At 44.1% G+C, this 21730-nt stretch overlaps 1 protein-coding gene across 1 annotated transcript in view; it reads left to right on the top strand.

Annotated features, from left to right (window-relative positions):
• The window catches only part of IQCE (IQ motif containing E), a 2620731-nt gene that overhangs the window by 1228398 nt on the left and 1370603 nt on the right, over window positions 1-21730 (top strand). The gene's annotated exons all lie outside the window — the stretch shown is intronic.

Raw genomic sequence — 21730 nt, 5'->3', positions numbered from 1 at the left:
CTGTTGGTGGATGGTGTTTCAGTTGTCCCTAAGAAAAATGGTAGACATGTTAAACACATATATTTTAGGAAAGTTAGCATATTTAGGTAGTATGTACATGTTTCCAAGCTGTCTGGAAACTGAATTATTGAATATCATCTTTGGTTTTCTGTGGGGAACAAGGTTGAATCTGGTCAAAAGAGGGATATTTTATAATATAAAAGAAGAAGGGGGCTGAATTTAATAATACCAATTGTTTTCTTAGCTTCTATAAATGTACTTTTGATGTTAAATAAGTGGCTAAAAAATACAATACTAGGATTTATATTGTTTTAAAAATATAAAGGTAAGTAAATGGGTGAGAGTAAGAAATGGAAAAGAGAAAAAAAATTTGGAAGAGAAGGAATATGAAAGTAAAATAAAGAATGGAGAACTGATATAGATGAAGCACAGATGGAAAGGAAATAATAGTATAAAAAATAATGAACACAAACTGTTATACTGATCCTTGGGGGAAAATGGAGGGGGGGTGAATACAAGAAAACAATAAAGAAAAGGCAGGAAAGGTTTGAATTTTTTTTTTTAAACCAAATGATTTTCTGTGACATTTATTATTGGACAAACTGCCAGAGAAAGGTAACACTAAATATAAAGTTATAGAACAAAGAATTTGTAATAGCTGTAATACTGAAGAGGCAATGCAACATTGATGTTCATCGTGCATACAGCTGCAGTCATAACAGATGGGTTTTCCTGCCATCAGGCGGGTCCTTGGTCGGCCGAATTCCAAAGTCTAGGTCCGGCGTCGGATGTCGTCGCTTCTTCCCTGACGTCAGTGCGACAGGGGTATAAAAGAACCAGCCGACGCCATTTTCTTCAGTCTTTCTTGCCGCGCAGTGCCCGAAGCAGAAACAGTTCGCAAGTGCCGGTCGGCCAGCTCCTGAGATTACGAATATTTTTCAACCGAAGACTTCTTGAAAGCCAAGTACCCCGTTGGGGAAACTTTTCTTGCCTCAGACCGATGACAGACAAAGTTAATAATTGCATTTCATGTGGGAAGCAAATACCGCATAAGGATTTCCATTCCCTCTGCATTCCTTGCTTAGGCCCAGACCACGACGTCTCGGCCTGTCATTTTTGTGCTACATTCAACAGACGCACTATTAAGCGTCGGGCGGAGTTCGCCCAACACTATTTTGGCAAAAAGTTTAATTACATTATGTCGTCAGATACTCCGACTCCAGTTTTGAGTAAAAGACGCAAAGATAAGGACCGACATACGAGGTCCGCGACTTCTACCGACACCACGCTAAAGGAGACTACAGGTGCTCCGGTTCTCAGCGAGGCGCTTACGCAGCCCCTGACTACCGATGACACTTCATTAGCGGTGTCTTCTGTGCCCGAGGTCGCAGGCTCTTCAGCCCACACCCCGACTACAGATACCGAAGCCACTCTTGGCGGGGAAACTCAGAGTTTAGACAGGCCTGCCACCTCTCAAGGTGTCTTCAGGCCCTCTTCTTCTTTTTCCATTAAGGCTTTCACTAAATCTAAAGCAGCCATGCATACTAAAAGACAAGCTCCACAGGGCCCCACTCAAGGCCCCATGCCTAAAAAGCAGATGCTCAAAATGGCTGAGGATTTGATTACTCTTATCAGGGGTTCTCAACCCCCCTCGGACAAAAGGCCAAGAGTGGAGGAAGAATACCCTTCCTCGGACCAAGCCTCCATTACTTCAGAACATTCTGAGGACCAGGAACATTCATACTCCCCTTTTGAAGATTCTGATGCAGAGGAGTCCATTCCCTCTGTCTCCCCCCCTGAGGATTACTCTTTTGGGGAAACCTTGCATACCTTGAGGGAACACTTCCACTGGGAAGGCCAGGAGTACTCAGACTCCAAGAAAAGGCTCAGGGATTTCCTCTTGCTCCCTCAGCACAGGCCTCTGGCTATACCTCCTGTCTTGGACATACTAGATGATGTGTATTCAGAGGCCAGCCTTAACCCAGATTCTTTACCTCCAGCTCCAGTCAAGCCTGACAGGTATTACCGGGTTCCTGATTCACACCAATTCCTATACAAAAGCCATGCGGCTGACCCAGAAACTATTTCACAGGGTCCCAAGGGAATTAAGGCCTCCACTGCCAAAAATCCATTACCTTCAGAGAGAGATTCCAGAGCTTTAGAAAGGTGGGGGAAAAAGGTATACACCTCGGCCACCTTAACCATGAGGGCATTAAACTGTCAGTTCCATGTGTTAAAGTATCAACAGTTTTTGTTATCTCAGTTGAAAAGCAAAATGTCACAACCTGAACAACCAGACTTGAAGGAGTTGCAGGATTTGTTGCATAGTGCAGAGCAAGTGGGTAAACATACCTTTCAATGTGGTTTTGATGCTTTAGAGGCCTCATGTAGAGCTGCTGTTACAGGATCAGTCATATGTAGACATGCTTGGCTCAAAGAGCAAACCTTACTAGATCATGTCAAAGCAAAATTACTAGATGCACCTCTTCAAAAAGATGTATTGTTTGGTGTTAAAGCTGAGGAGGTATTAAAGAAAATGGAGGAAAAGGCAAAATCAATGCAAACAGTGAAAGATTTCCTACAGGTACAACCACCACGTTTCAGTAGAAATTGGCCTTCAAAAAATTGGTCCTTTCCAGCCACGGACAAACCTCAAAGAGGTAGATACAGGCGCCCGAGGGGTAGAAGGCAATCTCAAGGATCATTTAGAGGCAGACAATGGCAAGCACCTACACCAAGAGGTGGTGAGGATAGTTCACAACCATTCAGAAAGCAGAACCAATGACTTTCCCCTTTGCATGCCAAGCAAGGCTCAAATGGCAGCGCCTTTAGGCAGAAAACTGGCATTATTTTCGAAAAATTGGCATATTGTCACAAAAGACAAATGGATCCTGGACATCATAGACAGAGGCTACAGATTCCACTTTCACACCCTTCCAAAAATGAGAGGCATGCCAAATCTGCCACACAATCAAAGGGCAGAGGCACAAAAACAAATTTCAGATCTCATGGACATGAAAGCTATTCAAGAGGTACCTGCACAAGAACAGGGTCTAGGTTTTTATTCCAGACTATTCCTGGTACCAAGGAAGGGCAAAGATTGGAGACCTATTTTGGACCTATCCATCCTAAACACATATTTACTCGTACCAAAATTCAAGATGCTCACATTACAGCATCTTCTTCCCATGCTGGGCAAGGAGTCTTGGCTGGTAGCATTGGACCTCAAGGAGGCATACCTGCATGTCCCAATCAGACAAGATTGCAGAAGATACCTCAGATTTCTTGCAGGTTCAACCCATTATCAATTCTCTGCATTGCCCTTTGGCTTATCTACTGCGCCCAGAGTGTTCACGAAATGCCTGGCATCAGTAATTGCCTACTGCAGACTTCAAGGGATACAAATATACCCATATTTGGACGACTGCCTGATCCAAGCGGACAGCAAGCACATACTTCTGAAACACCTGGCATTTGTAATAATGTTGTTGAATTCTCTGGGATACACAATCAACAAAAAGAAATCAAGACTAATACCCTCTCAAACAATAATTTTCCTGGGTGCCAGCTTGAATACAAACACCCAGATGGCCTACCTCATGCCAGAGAAACAAGGGCAACTAACTCAATACTTCAGAAAACTGGCAACCCTCACCAGGCTGACTGCAAGGAAAATCTTGCAGGCTCTGGGATTCATGGCATCTTGCATCCTGCTAATCCCATGTGCAAAGCTGCATATGAGGAAACTTCAATGGTACCTAAAAAACTTATGGTCTCAACACAGCCACAGTTTGGAAACAATTATACCACTGATTCCATGTCTTCAAAAGGAATTTCTGTGGTGGGCTCAAGCATGCCAAAGAAACATAGGTCTCCCATTCTGCAAGCCTCAAGCAAATCAAGTCATCACAACAGGTGCCTCGGACTACGCCTGGGGGGCGCACATGACAGATCGGTGCATTCAGGGCAAATGGTCACAAAAAGAAAAGCACCTACACATCAATCAAAAGGAAATGCTATCAGTAATAAATGCTATTATGGCTTTCAAAGACCTACTGCATCCAGGCCAGCTATTGATAAGGACAGACAACACCACAGTGATGTGGTACATAAACAAACAGGGAGGAACCCATTCATATCCCCTATGCAGGCTAGCCATGTCTCTATGGAACATGGCTCTGGAATTACAAATCCAACTTCAAGCACAGTTCCTGCCAGGCAAGGAAAACACGCTGGCAGACAACCTGAGCAGAAATATAACAGATCCACACGAATGGAAGTTGCATCCTCAAGTTTTTACAAAGATAATTCAAGCATGGGGAAGGTCAGACATAGATCTCTTTGCCACCCACAGAAATTACCAATTGACAAAATTTTGCTCAAGGACCTTTCATCCACAGGCCTGGAAAGTGGACGCACTCTCTTTCAGTTGGACAACAATGACAGTTTATGCCTTTCCACCTCTTCCTCTGCTGCCCAAAGTTCTATTAAAAGCCAGAGCAGACAGACCAAAGATGATTCTCATTGCTCCAGACTGGCCAAGACAACACTGGTACCCACTCCTGAGGAGCCTGACGCATTCCCCACCATGGATCCTGCCTCTAATGCCTCTTCTACTGACACAGCACAACTTCAAAATTCTTCACAGTCAGCTGAAAACACTCAATCTAGCCGCATGGAGGATTCCTTAAATTCACAACAGACCCTACTCTCCAAGGAGGTGCAGGATGTCATTTTGGAGGCCAGAAGGCCTTCTACTAGAAAAGCCTACTCCGCAAAATGGAAACGGTTTTGTGCCTGGAATCAGAAAAAGGGTCAGAATCCTGGAATACTGAATTTACCTCAAATATTACAGTACGTAGCTGAGATGCTAAGCAGTGGACTTTCATTCTCCTCCACAAAATCCATGCCTCAGCCATTTCTGCAGAATACAACACTGATCCTCCTTTATTCTCTCACCCTCTCTTAAGACAGTTCCTCAGAGGGGCTAAGAATATAAAACCCCCAAGGAAGCAACCAGTACCTGCTTGGGACCTCAATTTCATTCTAGAAAAACTGACCCTGCCTCCTTTTGAGCCAGCTGCTTCAACAGAACTGCAATATTTGTAATGGAAAACAGCCTTCCTTTTGGCTATCACCTCAGCACGCAGGGTTTCGGAACTACAAGCCCTCATGGCTGTGCAGCCTTTCATCATTTTCCATCAGGACAGAGTTTCCTTACGAACCAATCCTTCCTTTATGCCAAAGGTAGTGTCCAGGGTAGCCTTGAATCAGGCTATCCACTTACCTACCTTTTACCCTAATCCACAAATTAAAGGGGAGAGATTACTACATTCCTTGGACATTCACAGACAGCTCCGTTATTATTTGGACAGAACAAAGCCTTTCAGAAAATCAGAGCAACTCTTTGTGTCCTATGCTACAGGTGCTCAAGGGAAGCCTATTTCCAAACAGACAATCTCAAAATGGATAGCCCACTGTATACGCTTTTGTTACTCTTTTCATGATAAAACTGTACCTACAGGCATCAGATCTCACTCCACAAGGGCCACAGCTACCTCTGCAGCTTTCCTCAGGGGGGTTCCTACCAAAGATATTTTGGAAGCAGCCACTTGGAGTTCTGTACATACTTTCTACAAGCACTATCACCTACCATTATACTCCAAATCTAGAGCGGGCTTTGCCACTGCAGTCTTGCAGGGCATCCTGGCTCCTCCTAGTTCCACTTAGTGCCTACCACCCCTTTTTTTTAGCTTTGGGATTCTACCCATCTGTTATGACTGCAGCTGTATGCACGATGAACATAGTACAGTTTTGTACCTACCATAAATGTAGATGTTCGAGTGCTAATACAGCTGCAGTCCAGGTTTCCCTCCCTCCTTCCCCTCTTGGGATAGGCCTAATGGCCAACACCTCCTCATACAACCTCATTGGGGTATTCTTTTATGGTGTATTTGCTTGCAACTACTGTTTTTTGATTATATTACATTGCATTATTGCATAAATTTATGTTTTGCCTTCCTTCTGGGGGCACCTGACATCTGGGACAAGAAAAACTGAAGAAAATGGCGTCGGCTGGTTCTTTTATACCCCTGTCACACTGACGTCAGGGAAGAAGCGACGACATCCGACACCGGACCTAGACTTTGGAATTCGGCCGACCGAGGACCCGCCTGACGGCAGGAAAACCCATCTGTTATGACTGCAGCTGTATTAGCACTCGAACATCTACATTTATGGTAGGTACAAAACTGTACTTTTTTCTTGACTGTAAGAAAAATACAGTTTTATGATGTTATTCCAAAATGTTTATTACTGGAAAGTATTGAAAAATATTGATATGGGCATGGTGTTGTATGAGAAATAATAAGGTTGGGAATGAAAAAGAAATTGGAAAAATTGGATAAAATTGTATTCATTGCCATTTGGTGTTTATGGAAATGATGTGAAGAATTGTATAATAAAAGAAAAGATGAGGAAATAATATATGATATAAATAAATGGTTATGGTGGAAAGGATGGGGGATGAAATGGGTTTTACATGTGTTTAGGAAGATAAGCATGTACAGTCCTTTATTGTGATGTATAAAGTATTATATAAAATGCAAATATAATGAATGTGTAAATGATGAAAGAAAGATGTAAAAGTGTTTATATAAAAAAGAAAACCCCTAATTTATTTCCGATAAATTCTATAGGATTGTTTACATCCACCTGATGTAAAGCTCAGGCAGATGGGTCCTCGGTTTAAAGTCTTATCCAAAGGAAGACAGACTCAGGAGTGCCCCCCTTTTTTAACAAGAAGCATCTTTATTAAATTATCTGTTATGACATTGGCAATCATGCATTTATATAAATAAAAACAAACTATATTGATATAGCCTCAGCTGCGTGTATTTTATATCAGACCGTATTGACACAATTTTAGTTACAAACATTATACAACACTTTTAATCATTGTCAGTCAAGTATTGCATAGCTCATTCATATCCTGCCTTCTTTTAAACCTCATTCTTCCCCTATGTATTATTACCACAGTTCCCATTTTGTCCTATGTCATTTGCTCCTACCCTTTTATAAAGATATCAATCCAGTTGTTTTGTTTCTGTTACTATATTCACCACTTCTAGTATAGTTGGTTTAGACTTTGATTTCCATTTTATAGTAATTGCTTTTATGGCATCCACCATAATTAGACTTAGTAAGGCCTTACTATGTGTAGGCAATTCCGATTCTGTATCATAGATCAGAAAAATAATTTCCCTAGTTACACCAATTTGCTCACCCACTATCTCTGACACAGTAATCTGCAGGGAATCTTTAAAGTCTGCCAACTCATTACTGGAGTGTACCCTTAATGCTGCACTTTAGTGTCAGCAATTGAAAATTAATCAAGTCACCAAGGCTGAGAACAGAATAAACAGCCTTCTGATCTCTGGCACTAAAGGTGATTGTACTATCTGTTGAGTCTTTGACACTAATACCACAAGGAATATCAGGATTTTTCAAAGAAGTAACAGTGTTGCTGTTTGAGACTGATTTGAACAGATACAGTGCAGTTTTGTTTCTTTTTTTTTTGTTTGTTTTTTCAATTATCTGGCATAGCGTATATTTGTGGGATAGAAGACCTGAGTGAAGTAATATTACACATGCTGCAGTTTATCCACTTCAGATATTAGGGCTAGTTGTTGCAAACAGTAGGCAGCTTCACACAACAAAACTTTTATAGGTTTTAGTTCCTCCCATTTATCATAATTTTGTGCATCTCCTTTTCTCCAGATTGCTTGATGGAGCAAGCTCACTTGAAAATGAGAGCACTAGACTACTTTGTTGAAATTTGTTTCATTTTGAGCAGCTTTGCTACTTGTATCTTTAGGACTGGTATTAACTACTGTCACTTACTCTTGTTTCTAAATTTGTCTCATAATGAGAGCCCCAATCTGTTTTGTTTAATTTTGGCAACATTTAGAACAACTTTAATTCTTCAGCATTGACATTAGGTGCTACTACTTAACCAGTTTTGTCTAAATTCATGTTAGATTTAATCCTTATCTGATTATTTTCTGTCAGAATTATATAGTGCTTCTCCCTTGCTCGTGCGACCAGTAAACTTGTCACATGCCCAGGTTCACTGATTGGTATTAGGCTAACTGCCTTGATGGGCCATTTTAAGCCTAGCCAAGTAGACCATGTGAAAATCATACCCTGCACCTTGAATCAGTAAGTTAAACACCTTAACCATTATGCCAACCTCCCATCACATTGTTATTCCACCCAAGTTTTACTTCGACTTCTTTTAAAGTTGAGTTAGTCTGGTCTGCTTACATAGACTGGATCGGAAGGATGTTGATATCTGTTGTATGCAATATGTACAAGCATGTTGATTTTAAAAAAATGTGGTAAGTGTGGGCATAAAACTCCCCTGCTAGACCATCATACTCTTTTTCATTTGCTTTGGTCCACAGCACCTCAAAGTGGACTGTGACATTTGCAAAAGGTGTGAACCAAGAATCATATTACTCAGAAAAAGTAAATTAGTTTTGAAGGGGTTGCTTTCCTGAGATAGTTCTGATGGTAATTCCTCTGTACTCAGGCTTCACAAAAGAAAAGTCTAAAGGTGTTAAGGAGTCAGCCTGTCACCCTTTCTCTTGGGCTTCACCATTCTTCTCCCCCCTAAAAGTTTAGAATTAATAGCTTACGGGGTACTTCACAATATGGGGAAATTGTGGTCTGTGGGCCTGTATGCAGTGGAGGAGGGCCACAAATTAAAGTATCACTCATAGACAATTCTGCTCCCTGGAAAAAGTGTTTCTTTTCTAGTTTCTCATTAGTTTCTGAAATCAGGTTAACAAAGTATGTTATGTAGTCCTATCTCGCCTACATTCTTACCCATGGGTTCGGAGCCGAATATCGGCTCCGACTCGGCCTATTTTACTAGCTCAAAAGTCTCTGATTGGCTGGGCTAAGAGGGTATCCCATGGTACACTGCGTCACATCCCCAGATCTCGTTTGCCGCTTGTAGAGCTCGGATGTGGTCTCGATTGGCTGTGGCTAAGTACCTCTTTTTGACTTATTTCTCTTGAGAAATTGGTTGCTTTACACTCAAAAGCTATTTTAATAGCTAATTTTTGCTGCTGTCGCTGTGTTTGTGTGTTTTCTGGTGTTTTTGTGGTATCCCAAACTGTTCCCATGGGTTAGAGGACCTAGTCCTTCCTTAGTTGAGTTCGTGTGTTTCTTATTGTATTGTCTTAGAACCATTTAAGTTAGAGGTTCTCTCTCTGTGTCCTTGTTGCCAGTTGTTTGTTTAGAGCTCCGCTCTTTCTCTGTGGTACTGTTTGCTAGTCTACGTTGTGGGCTTCCCACCCGTTTGGAAGTTGTTAACTGTAGTGAACGCTGTGTGCTTTGCTGCCCGTTTTGGAAGTTTGTTAACCCTTTCTAGATATGTCTAAAGATCAGAAAGAACATAAGCCTTCTGGCTTTAAAAAGTGTTCAAAGTGTGGATATAAAATGTCCATCACAGATGGACACTCTGTCTGTGTCTACTGTCTTGGAGCCATCCATTTACAGGAGTCGTGTAGCTTTTGCCATGCCTTCAGTCCAAGGGAGCTCCAAGAGAGGAAAAACAAATTGATTTTAAAGGGACTGCTTAAACCATCTTTTGAGGAGGCTATAGATTCGGCTTCCAGCTCTCAGTCTAAATCTAAGACCTCCAAGTCCAAGAAAAGATCTCCGGCTCCATCTGCATCTTCGGAGCCTCCGGAGAAGATTACTATATTGCATACTGCTTCCTCGGCTCCACTGTCTTCGGGGCCGCAGGAGGTATCTGTGTTAAGTGATTCAGCATCCGCTACGATCATTCTCAAACCCATTCGGAGCCGGTCGCCTAGTGTGAGGCATGGTTCACCAGATAAGAGATCTCAGTCTCCATCCATCTCCTCCAAATCCTCCAGGCTTTCTGATTTGGATGTGGATAGGGTGGTGCAGAGGCTCCTGCAGTCGCCGGTGTTGGCTAAATTGTTTTCGGCTCCGACCCAGTCGGCTCCCGAGCCAATTCCTATGGTTGTTTCAATGATTCCTCCTCCGAGCACATCCTTGTCGTCGGAGCCGGCATGTTCCACTCCGAGTGATGTACTTGCGCCGGCTCCGATACCCCCCTTGGGTTTATCGGTGCTGACCTTGGCTCCGACCATGTCGGTTCCGTCCACAGTGTTCGAGACTCGGGTCTCCTCGGTCGGGCTCGAAGGGGATACTTCAGGACATCTTTCGGTTCCGAGTCTCCCACTCGGTCCATCAGCTCAGGGGACCCCGGTCCCGGTCGTGGCCTTGGAGGCCGGTTGGTCCTCGGATTCGGGGGGGACCCGCCTTTGAGGCCATGCGGAGTGCGCTAGCCAGGTCATCAGCTACGTCACTCAGGTTGGTCATTCCATCCCCTACCACTCCGGCGAGAGCTTCTGACACTCACCTATCCTTGGACAGTAGAGTGCCAGGCCCTAAGGATATGCCCACGAGTGGTCCCCCACTTTCTGAAGGTCCCTCAGAGCCTGTGCCTGAGGAACCTCCCAGAAAAAATTGTGCAAGAGGAAGCACATAGACTCCCAGGATGAGTCTCTCACTTCTGATACTGACCTCGAGGAATCAGAAGGATCCCCCAAGTCTTCCTCTGATGATGTTTCCTTCTCCGATATCCTAGAGATACTGAAACAAAGAGGAGACTGGCCTTCCAAAACCCCTTCTGAGGAGGAGTCAGTATTCATTAAGGCTTTTGGCGCTCAACCTTCCGCCTCCTGGGTGTCTCCAATCTTTGACGAACTTCTTGACCTTATTTGTCAAAGGGTGTGGGACAACCCTGATTCTGTGGAGCCCATACCTAGGTGCCCCAACAAATTTCTCTCCGCCCCTCAGGGAAAAGAATTTCTGTCAAAGGGAGTCCCAGTAGATGCCATGGTGGTGGCGGCAGCCACCCAGAAGGAAGTTGCAGAGTCTTCCTCATCGGTCCATCCTCCTAACAAGGAGTCTAGGACTATGGACCGGTACGGGAAGCGTACCTTGTCTTCAGCCACCTTCACCTTAAGGTCGCTGAACTACTTATCTCATTTCACTCGGCTCCAAAGAGATCTCCTTAAGGAGTTGGGAGATACTCTTGCGGGTAACATACCTGAAGCAGTGGGTCAGACAGTTAACGCACAGGTTTCTACCTTCAACTCCATCGCAAACTCGTCCATGCAACTCATTTCGTATGCGGTCGAGGGAGCGAGTAGGGCGGCCAGCTCAGGGCTAGCCCTTAGAAGGCAAGCCTGGCTGCGCCTGTGTCACTTCGCGGAGGCCTTCAAGTCTTCCTTCACTGATGCCCCCTTTGATGGTTCCTCCTTGTTTGGGACCAAAGTGAAAGACACCCTCACCAGGTGCAAGCAAGAGGGAAATACCCTGTCTGCCGTAGGGGTCCATTTTTCCCTTACGTCTAGGCCTTATCCCAAGGCCCAGCGAGGGGGAAAGATGTGGTTCAAGAAATCGCAAAGGTTTTTTCCTGCCGCACAAGGTGAAACCCCCTCCCGAGGCAGGGGAGGGGGGAGATATTCAGGGAGACGTCACCCCAGAGGCAGAGGGGGCCCCCGCAATTCCGGAGACCACGACTCCTTCCGTGACTCCCCATACTCTCATTCCTGAGGGTGTGCCTGACTGTGCTTATCCGGAGCCAGTCGGGGGTCGAATTTCCTTGTATCCGGAAGCCTCGGAAAACATCACCCAGGACCAATGGGTATTAAGGATAATTTCCGGAGGTTACATCATTCCATTCTCTTCAGTACCCCCTCCCATAAAAAAAATCCCGGACGTTCCACCCAGTCAAAGGGATCAAGCAGCCTCAGAGATATCTCAGCTGCTAGAAAAAGGAGCCATCCAACCAGTCCCCTTAGACCAAATCGGATTAGGGACTTACTCAAGATTCTTTTTGGTGCCGAAAAGAACAGGGGGACCTGAGACCCATACTAGATCTCAGTCAACTCAACAATTACGTACAGAAGTCCAAATTCCGTATGGTCACTCTACAATCTATTCTCCCATTGTTGGGAGAGGAAGTATGGATGTGCTCCATCGACCTGAAGGATGCTTACTACCATGTCAAAATGGACAGGGCATCCAGGTGTCATCTACACTTTTGGCTGGGAGCCAGGCACTTCCAGTTTTGAGCCCTGCCCTTTGGTCTCACCACAGCCCCCAGGGTGTTCACCAAGTGTATGGTAGTAGTGACAGCTCACTTGAGACGTCAAGGATTCCAGGTGTTTCCGTACCTGGATGACTGGCTCCTCACCGCCCCCGCCAGGCATCAACTAATTCAGACAAGGGACGCTACCATCAGTCTATGTCACCAATTAGGCATCACAATAAACTGGGAAAAATCTGCCTTATTGCCCTTACAGCATGTCACCTTTATAGGAGCAGAGTTGGACACTATTCAAATGCGAGCGTTCTTACCACAAGAAAGAATCACACGGTTGCAACAACAAATTCTCACGCTGATGCCTCTGAGACATTCGAAGGCAAGACTGATTCTTCAACTCCTAGGGACTATGGCAGCTACTATCATGTTAGTTCTGCTAGCGAGATTACACATGAGACTTCTTCAATGGCTTCTCTTTGTCCAATGGTCTCTCCAAAGACTTCCGCTATCCCATCCAATCCTAATGACAGACAGATGCAAGCAGGACCTCCGTTGGTGGCTGTGCACCAACAACTTGAACGGAGGAAAACCCTTTGTTCCACCCATCCCTGTTGCCACGGTGACCACGGACGCCTCCCAGATGGGGTGGGGGGGGCATTATCTCGGCAGGACGGTCCAAGGCACGTGGCAGGAGCACGAGATACATTTGCACATAAACGTCCTGGAGATGAGAGCAGTGCTTCTTGCGTTGCAGGCACTTCAAGAAGTTCTCCCTCTAGGGACCATTGCGATACACTCAGACAACATGTCAGTAGTGTGGTATCTCAGCAAGCAAGGAGGAACCCGATCTTACCCACTATGCAGAGAGGCCATGCGCGTGTGGCATTGGGCAATAGCTTCCCAATGGTTTCTGGTGGCAACGCACATTCTGGGGAAGACCAATGTAAGAGCGGACAAGCTAAGCAGGACGATTCTTATGCCCTACGAGTGGTCCCTGAATCACCTGGTTGCAGAGCGAATCTTCAGCAGATGGGGTCAACCTTGCTGCGACCTTTTTGCCAGCCCTCTCAATGCGAAATGCAGCAACTACTTCTCGCTGATCCCCCCACCGGGGGAATCACCCAGGGACGCTCTAGCTCACAATTGGCCCTCGGGTCTGCTTTATGCTTTCCCTCCATTTCCCCTTCTCTCAAGGGCGATTCAGAAAGCGCAATCCTTGGGAAGCAGGATGATTCTGATTGCCCCACACTGGCCTCATCAAGTATGGTTCCCCTTCCTTCAACCTTACATTGTGGATACTCCTTGGATTCTGGAACCCCTTCAAGATCTACTGACGCACATGGGACAGTTACACCCCTCTCTGAGGATGCTCCAGCTGACAGTCTGGCTACTCCACTTCCATCGTTAGTCAGATGTCATAATTTTTCACAGGAAGTAGTCCGTATATTGTCGTCCTCTCATAAACCATCCACTAGAAAAATCTACTTTAGCAAATGGAAAAGGTTCTCTGTCTGGGCTCATTCTAGACGCATTGATCCCTACACGGCTCCTATTGATTCCATTTTGGAATTTTTGTCTATACTGTTCTATCAGGGGTCCACATCAGCCACCATCAAAGTTCAGCTGGCGGCTATATCAAACTTCCACGTGGCCAATGAGTCTAGCCTTATGGCTCACAGACTATGTAAAGCATTCCTTAAAGGTACCCTATTGCTTCGTCCCCCAGTATCCAAACCTGTTATGCCCTGGGACCTCAATTTTGTTCTTCAAGCCCTCACTCTTCCACCTTTCGAGCCTGCAGCTACCTGCGAGTTAAAATTTCGAACATGGAAAACAGCATTTTTAACAGCAATCACTTCAGCGAGGCGGGTCTCCGAAATTCAAGCCCTCTCCATAAAACCCCCATATTCGATCTTCCATAAAGATAGAGTTTCTCTTAGACCAATCCCGTCATTCCTTCCCAAAGTGGCTTCTGTGTCTAATATAAATCAGTCTATTGAGCTGCCAGTTTTCTTCCCCAATTTTTCCAACAAGGCAGAATTCAGATTTCACCAATTGGATGTACATAGACAGTTACGCTTCTGTCTCCACCGGACGAAAGATATCCGGAAATCTGACCAACTCTTTGTCTCCTTTTCGGAAAACCGGTCTGGTTCTCCGGTATCCAAGGTTACACTCTCTAGATGGATAGCCAGCTGTATTTCCTTCATCTATCAGACAGCAGGTAAAAATTTGCCTTTTCAACCTAAAGCCCACTCCGCAAGAGTGGTTTCCACATCCACAGCCTATCAAGCTAGATTGTCGATGGATGATATATGTGCTGCGGCCACTTGGGCTTCTCCTCACACCTTTGTCTCTCATTACAAATTGGACGTGGTTTCTAGGGGCAGATCTTCATTTGGCTCCACAGTTCTCAGGAGTATTTTCCTATGAGCCACCCAGGTTGTAGGTGCTAGGGACGCTGTCCCATCGGTAAGAATGTAGGCGCGATAGGACTACATAACATCAAGAAGTTATGTACTCACCATAACATTTGATGTATGTAGTCCATCTCGCCTCACATTCTTACTTACCCTCCCACCTTCCCCCTGCTTGGAGGATTTGGAAGTTAGATTTTATCCTGCATAGTCCCTTTGAATAAATTTGTTTGTATGGATGTGTGCTATGTATGCAGTAACTCGGTTGTTAGCAGCAAACTAGATCTGGGGATGCGAAGCAGTGTACCATGGGATTCCCTCTTAGCCCAGCCAATCAGAGACTTTTGAGCTAGTAAAATAGGCCGAGTCGGAGCCGATGTTCGGCTCCGAACCCATGGGTAAGAATGTGAGGCGAGATGGACTACATACATCGACCGTTATGGTGAGTACATAACTTCTTGTTTTTCCCTCTTGGCCTCATTTGTCTGCCTCAGTGCAGTCTCCTACATCCCACCACATTCCTCCCATAACTGTTAATTGGATTGGGATGGGATGATAACGAATCTGTTCTGTAGATATTCTCTCTCTTCCCAATGATTTCTAGACTGCTAGTGGTAGTGGTTTATTACCCTCCTCTCTTTCAGTGCCTACTTGCAATCTTCCTCTTCAGTGGCAGTTATTGAGAGGCTGCCAACTGCATGAACCTATTCCAGTGCTTGCAGCTTTTCTATGCTTTTTATATTAATGGACCCATCAATATCTGCAGCCATGATGCTGCTATGTTGGGCTGAGAGTGCTGCTAAGGTCATAGTTATCATTTTCAGGATACTGACACAAATGCTGTTTGGCTAGTTTTTTTGTTATTGTCATTGCTATTTTTGAGCTTTTATTCCCAAAGCTGGTCATGTGAGCTTTGGCATTGACATCAGCCTTGGTGTCATAGATTTGAGGTCTTGACTTCCTCTCAACTGACACCAAGACCATTGACTTTCCTTGATCCTTTGCTGCTGTGCTTATGCTTGTCTGTAACAATATAGCATAAAAAGTCATTGATGCAACTGCTGTTGCCAGAGGGGTACTCCTTGGACCTGACATTAATCTCCACCAAAAACACCTACCAATCTGAGTCATTAGCCCCACACAAAATCACCAGTGGGATAGGAGCAGAATGTCTATTCCTATTTCCTGTTCCTCGGATTATTCCCATGTGAGTGTACCAAGAAAGGGAAGTGGTGCAAGATGAAGCACCTAGACCTGCCCTTGGAGTATCCCACTCTGTATTCAGATACTGTTAGAAGGCACTCCCCACTTTCCTCTACAGATGACCCCAAGTTCAGGAAAATTTTAGATATGATGATAAAGAAGGGGGCAATGACCTGTCAGCCTTGTATCTTCATGTGACAAAATCCTGCAGTTTGCTTTGTGGTCTTCCTTTCATCTTCTTCTTGGTTGTCTCAACTTATAGACAAGAAGAGGAGTGGTTGTTATGCTAAAGTGCAGAAGACTTGGCAAGAACCAGGTGTTGTGACAAGGCAAGACAAGATACTCTGGTCTTCAAAGACGTAGGATTGCTGGGAAATACTCCATTTGCTGATTCGATTGTGGGGGCTGCAGTCTGAAAGAAAGAGCCTAATGAACAGAGTCCTGTAGTTCATTCCCATGACAAGCAGTCAAGGGTAATGCATTGTTTGTGAAAGCTTTGTTTGTGAAAGCAAGCTTGTGTCCTCAGTATTTTTCATATAGGTACTAAGGGTGTGAACAAAGAACCTTATTAATAGGAAAGAATAAGTTAATTTTAAGAGTCGCTTTCCTGAGATCCATTTTCAATCTGACCTGTGGAAAAAAACATCCAAATCTTTGGAGAATTACTACTCTGTAATCTACAGAAACAAAATGAGAATCACAGGAATAAGCATTATGTACATTTGCCATCTTTGCCACATGACTGGCTCATGGTGCAGTCAGTAAGGCAGTGTGGGTGGCTGGTGCGGGTATTGTAATTCACAGACAGGTCTTGCTATGACATTGTGATTATGTTGAGAACTTTGAAGAGTCATTCTGTAATACTGCTTTGGAAGGTATGGACTTCTTCAGTAACAGCATGAAGGATAAACTGCATAAATAGCGAGAGAGAGGGAAATACCCTCACAGCTGTAGGCATACATTTTTGCACTACTAAGCAGACATTTTCCAGGAATCAGAAGATTACTAGGACTTTATTGTTTTTGAAAAAAATAATAACAGGTCTGTTTATTGAGTTCTTCCAGAAATCTTAACAGACCTGACAGCTGCCAGGGAGGCAGAAGCAGTCAGCAACACCAAGGATTCCACAGCCCTTGATTCAGGAAGTAGTTACAAAACCCATCGAGGAATTGCCCAGCTCTCCTTCTCTTGGGCAGTTGGAGCTCAAGTGTCCCTCCATTTGTCTGCATGTATGACTATAATACAGGGCAAGTGAGGAAAAAAAAAAACATCATAGCAAGAGGTTACATGATTCCCTTTTTGTCCAAGCCCCGTCCACACTCACTTCCCTTTCCATACATCCCACTTCATTAGAAATGTATAGGCAGAATAGAGGTTCTCAATCTCTTAAGATGAAGAACAGTCCAAGAGGACCCACAAGACCAGGAAAGGTCCAGATATTATTCTCAGTTCTTTCTGGTTTCAAAGAAGTCAATGGCCGCATATGAATTCTAGTCTTAAATTACCTAAATCATTTTATTCCAAAGCCAGCATTCCTAATGGTCATTGTTCAGGCCATTCATCTATGCCTATCAGAAGGAGGCTGGATATTCTATTTGGACCTTGAGGACTCCTGCTTCACATAAAGATTGCAAAGGAGTCAAGAATATTTCTATACTTGTGAGTGAGAGCCAGTAACTACCAGTTTCAGGCTGTCACATTTAGGTTCACTTCAGCCCTCAGGGTGTTCACCAAGTGCATGTCCATTGTGGCAGCTCACCAGAGAGCGCATGGAACTAAGACTGGTATCATTCATTTTTGTAGTAACTCTTGTAAGTATAGTAACCACCTTGTGGTAGTTACCTCTGGAATGTAAAGTAGTTTTCCTTATTGAATTACTCTACTGGAGCTTTTTTTCCCCAGGCCTCCACTGAAAATGGGCTCTTGTCAGCCCAGTCGACTTTCCCGGTAAACAAATTCCATAAATAAATAAATAAAAATAAGTAAATAAGACTTTTCCCAGTCTGGATGATTGGCTGCTGGTAGCCTCATCTCAGAAGTTACTAATGTGAGCAAGGGAGTGTTTTCTTAGCTTTTCCAGTGATCACTGCACCATCACAGATGGAGTTGTCTCGGGCACTGATCCTTATAGCTTGCCATTTTGACTGTATTATAGGGCAGTTCTTCCACTGTACTGGATATCCGTGCTGCAGTCTTAAGGTCAACAACTTCTTTCCTCTCCTTTGGTCGCAACAGCTGATTACCTAAATGTCTAGGTCTAATGGCAACAGCCATTGTTATAGTTTCCATCATCAGATAGCTCCTGCAGTGGGTCTTAAATTCAAAGTCACAATACAAAGATGCCATGTCATTTCAAATAAAGATATTGTATTCTTGTACGAGCATCATCTAGCTTGGTGGCTCCATTTTCACAGTCTGCCTCTGGGCAGTCCCTTTTCCACTTTTTCCTGTGAAATGACAGTCACCATAATGCATCTGCCATGGTGTGGGGAACATTGTTTGGGGCAGATAGTTTAAGGGACATGGCCACAAGCAAATGCTCCTCTGTACATAAATGTTATGGAGATGAGAGCAGTATTTTTCATATCACAAGCTTTGCAATACTGTCTTTCTCATGGTGCAGTATCCATTCTCTCCAACAATATGGCAGTAGTTTGTCATATCAGCAAGCATAAGGAAGCACATTCCTATCCCATCTGTTGAGAAGCCATAAGGCTTTGGCAGTGAGTCATGTTCTCTCATCACTTTCTGATAACAAATCATTCCTGGAATAGTATGTTCAGTAGAGGTAAAAATCAGCCATTGTCTGCCAATGCTGTGAGTGGCGCATAAGTTGTTCAGTGGGGAGAAAACTATTCCACCACTGGTGTGACCCTTGACCTTTTGCTTCACCACCCAATACCATGTACAGAAACTTTCTTTCCCAAATCCCCACAAAGGGGCAGGCACCCAAATAAGGTTTTTCCAAGAAATGGCTTACAGATCTCTTTTTTTACCTTTCTTCATTTCCCTTATTCTGAAATTCTTGCAAAAAGTCAGTGGTTGCAAGACCATGATCATCCTCATAGCTCAGTTTTAATCTAAGCAGATTGTTTTATTTGCTGACCATGTGGTTATTGTACCTACATTAATGGCAAGGGTCTAAGCATACCCAAAAGTGTGGTCTAGAATCTAGCTTCTGCCCAGAAGCCTAATAGTAGAGTGACCTATAAAACTAAGATGGATAAGTCTGCCATTTGGACTTCTTTAGAAGTTCATAGGTTCATAGGTTCATAGATTAGTACTAAGCTAACTGCCCTTGTGAGCCATTTTAAGCTTAGCTAATTATCCCTTGTGAGACTCAAACCCTGTACCTTGTGTTTGTAAGGCAAACACCTTAACCATTAGTCCACCCTCCCACCCTCTGACTGTTATGACACTTGAGATGGACGCATTAGCAGAGCACGCTATTTGAATTACTGGGGGTTTTCTCTTCCCCTGCTATACTTATAGAGTGCTGACATCATCAGTGTTTAGAAAAGGGAATGGGCATCCTGTAGTCTGTTCACCTAGTTGCCAAAAGGGACATTTCCCTCACACACTAACCCCCCTCAGACAAACACACACACTTGCCATTCACAGGATTCAAACCCCTACCTAACTATGTTATGACACTTGAGACGGACGCATTAGCAGAGCGCGCTATTCGCTTTCTTGGCTCCAGTTCCACTTGTGCTGAAATATTTACTGTAGATTTTTGCTTCTGGTGACATCTGTTCTTCTCTGACTATTACTTAGCAGCTTTCTTTGATTTTCACCAGTGTCAAAGTAGTTGTTTATTAGCATCCCTTAAGATGTATAAAGCTTTTCTTAATGGCTTTCTTAATGGTGGACTTTTACATTGACTCCTGTTTATGGAATCTCTACCCACTTGGAATCTCAAGTTCATGCTTGAAAAGTTAACTGTTTCCCTTTGAACCAGCTTATGATGCAGACCTTAAGTTCTTAACCTAAAAAAATGTTCTTGGTAGCTTTCACTGCTGCCAGAAGACATTCAGAGATGCAGGCTCTGATGTTACCACATCTGATTTTTCATAAAGACAAAGTGTACCTAATGGATTAAGCTATCTTTTATGCCAACGATAGTAATGGAAATTAATTTAAATCAAGCCAATTAATCTGCCTTTCTTTCTGTAATGGAGGGGATTATCTATTATTTGGATGTGCGTAGGCATTTGGGCTTCTCTTGGGACAAGACAAAATCTGTGAGAAAAGATAATCAGCTATTTACATTGTCCACAGTTAAAATGGGACAAAAAATATCAAAAGTCTAGTTTTCTGGCTGGCTTTCTGACGTTATTACATACAATGTCATAAACCTCACCTCAAGTTTCGTGCCCACTGAGTGGCGCAAAGCTACAGTTATCCTACTCAATAAGGAGGAATCCACCTTGGTTCCTGGAAACTACCGTCTCATCAGTCTGACGAGCCTTATCTGCAAGGCCATGGAGCGTATTATCATGGAACTTATAAAGAAAGACCTTGGCAACCTTCAAACACTGGACCCCACCCAGTTTGGGTTCGTGAAGGACTGATCTTGTTTCCTGAACCTGATTGACTTCTTTGAATCAGTCTCCAGAGCCATGGACAAGGGTAAGGTCATCCACACAGCCTATCTAGACCTTGCCAAGGCCTTTGACACCATCCCCCACTCTAGAATCATAGATAAACTTACTAAGCTGGACATTAATCCCTACGTCACCCAATGGGTTGCTAACTGGCTTACTGATAGAACCCACACTGTAAAGGTAGCCGACTCCAAATCCAGCTCCAGACAAGTGACAAGTGGAGTACCTCAGGGTTCAGTCCTGGGACTGCTCTTGTTTGGCATCTACTTCTCTGAAGTACAGGCAAACACTAAGGGACTCCGGCTAACAAAGTTCGCAGATGACTGCAAACTGGGAGCCATTATTGAATCCCCGAATTATGTGGATACTCTACAAAAGGGCCTTACAGAAACAGATGATTGGTGCCAGAGCCATGGGCTCAAGCTCAATGCCAAGAAATGTATAGTTACCCCCTTTGGGTAAAAACATGTACCCGTGAATTACCATATAGGTGGCAGTACACTAAACACCGAAAGTGTAATAAGAGACTTAGGGACACAGGTGGACAGTGGTCTCACCTTCGATAACCACATCGCCACAACAGTCAGGAAATCCTTCTATGTGGCACACCTCATCACTAAGGGATTTTCATCCAGAAAAAGGGAGGTCATTGTCCCACTGTACTCATCCCTCATTAGACCCATTATAGAATACAACGCCCCATTTGCTATGTACCTCGCAAGACATCTGCAACAACTGGAAAGGCTGCAGAAATACCTCAATAAAAAAATCACAGGCCTAAAGCAGATGCCCTATGCTGACCGCCTTAAAAAATTCCAGCTATACTCTGTCGCATATCGTCTACTCAGAGGCGATCTCTGCTTAACATACAAGGCCATGTCAAACCCAGAACTGTTGGACATGCTACACTTAAAGAATTCCCAATCCCTCAGAGCCACACGCTCCAGGGATCTAAACCTTGTCATCACAATAAACAAAACATGCTGGAGGGATAGGTTCCTGACACAGAGACTCCCCAGACTCTGGAATAGATTGCTCATACATGTCAAGCAGAGTGCCTCTTTGGCCCTCTTCAAAAGGAACCTTGATGATTGGATGGGAGAAAGGAAATTCACCCCGGGGATCATGTCAGTTGCCCTGCTAGACAGGGGTCCAGGGAAGTAAATAGTGTGGGAAGAAATAGCCAGGGAATTGTTATGGCTAGGCTTGTATAGGCCCTAGGGCTGATAGCCTAGTACCTACCTATGAACCTATGAACCTATAAATACAATAAAGATTTACATACTAAACCTCGGGCACTTTCTACCAGTACAGTGTATGCCTCTCAAGATTTCTTTTGAAGAGCA

This window comes from Protopterus annectens, chromosome 12.part0, assembly GCF_019279795.1.
Source record: "Protopterus annectens isolate FY-2018-M chromosome 12.part0, PAN1.0, whole genome shotgun sequence".
NCBI lineage: Eukaryota > Metazoa > Chordata > Ceratodontiformes > Protopteridae > Protopterus > Protopterus annectens.
The sequence above is the reverse complement of the archived record's forward strand: the minus strand, read 5'-3'. Positions and strand labels throughout refer to the sequence as shown.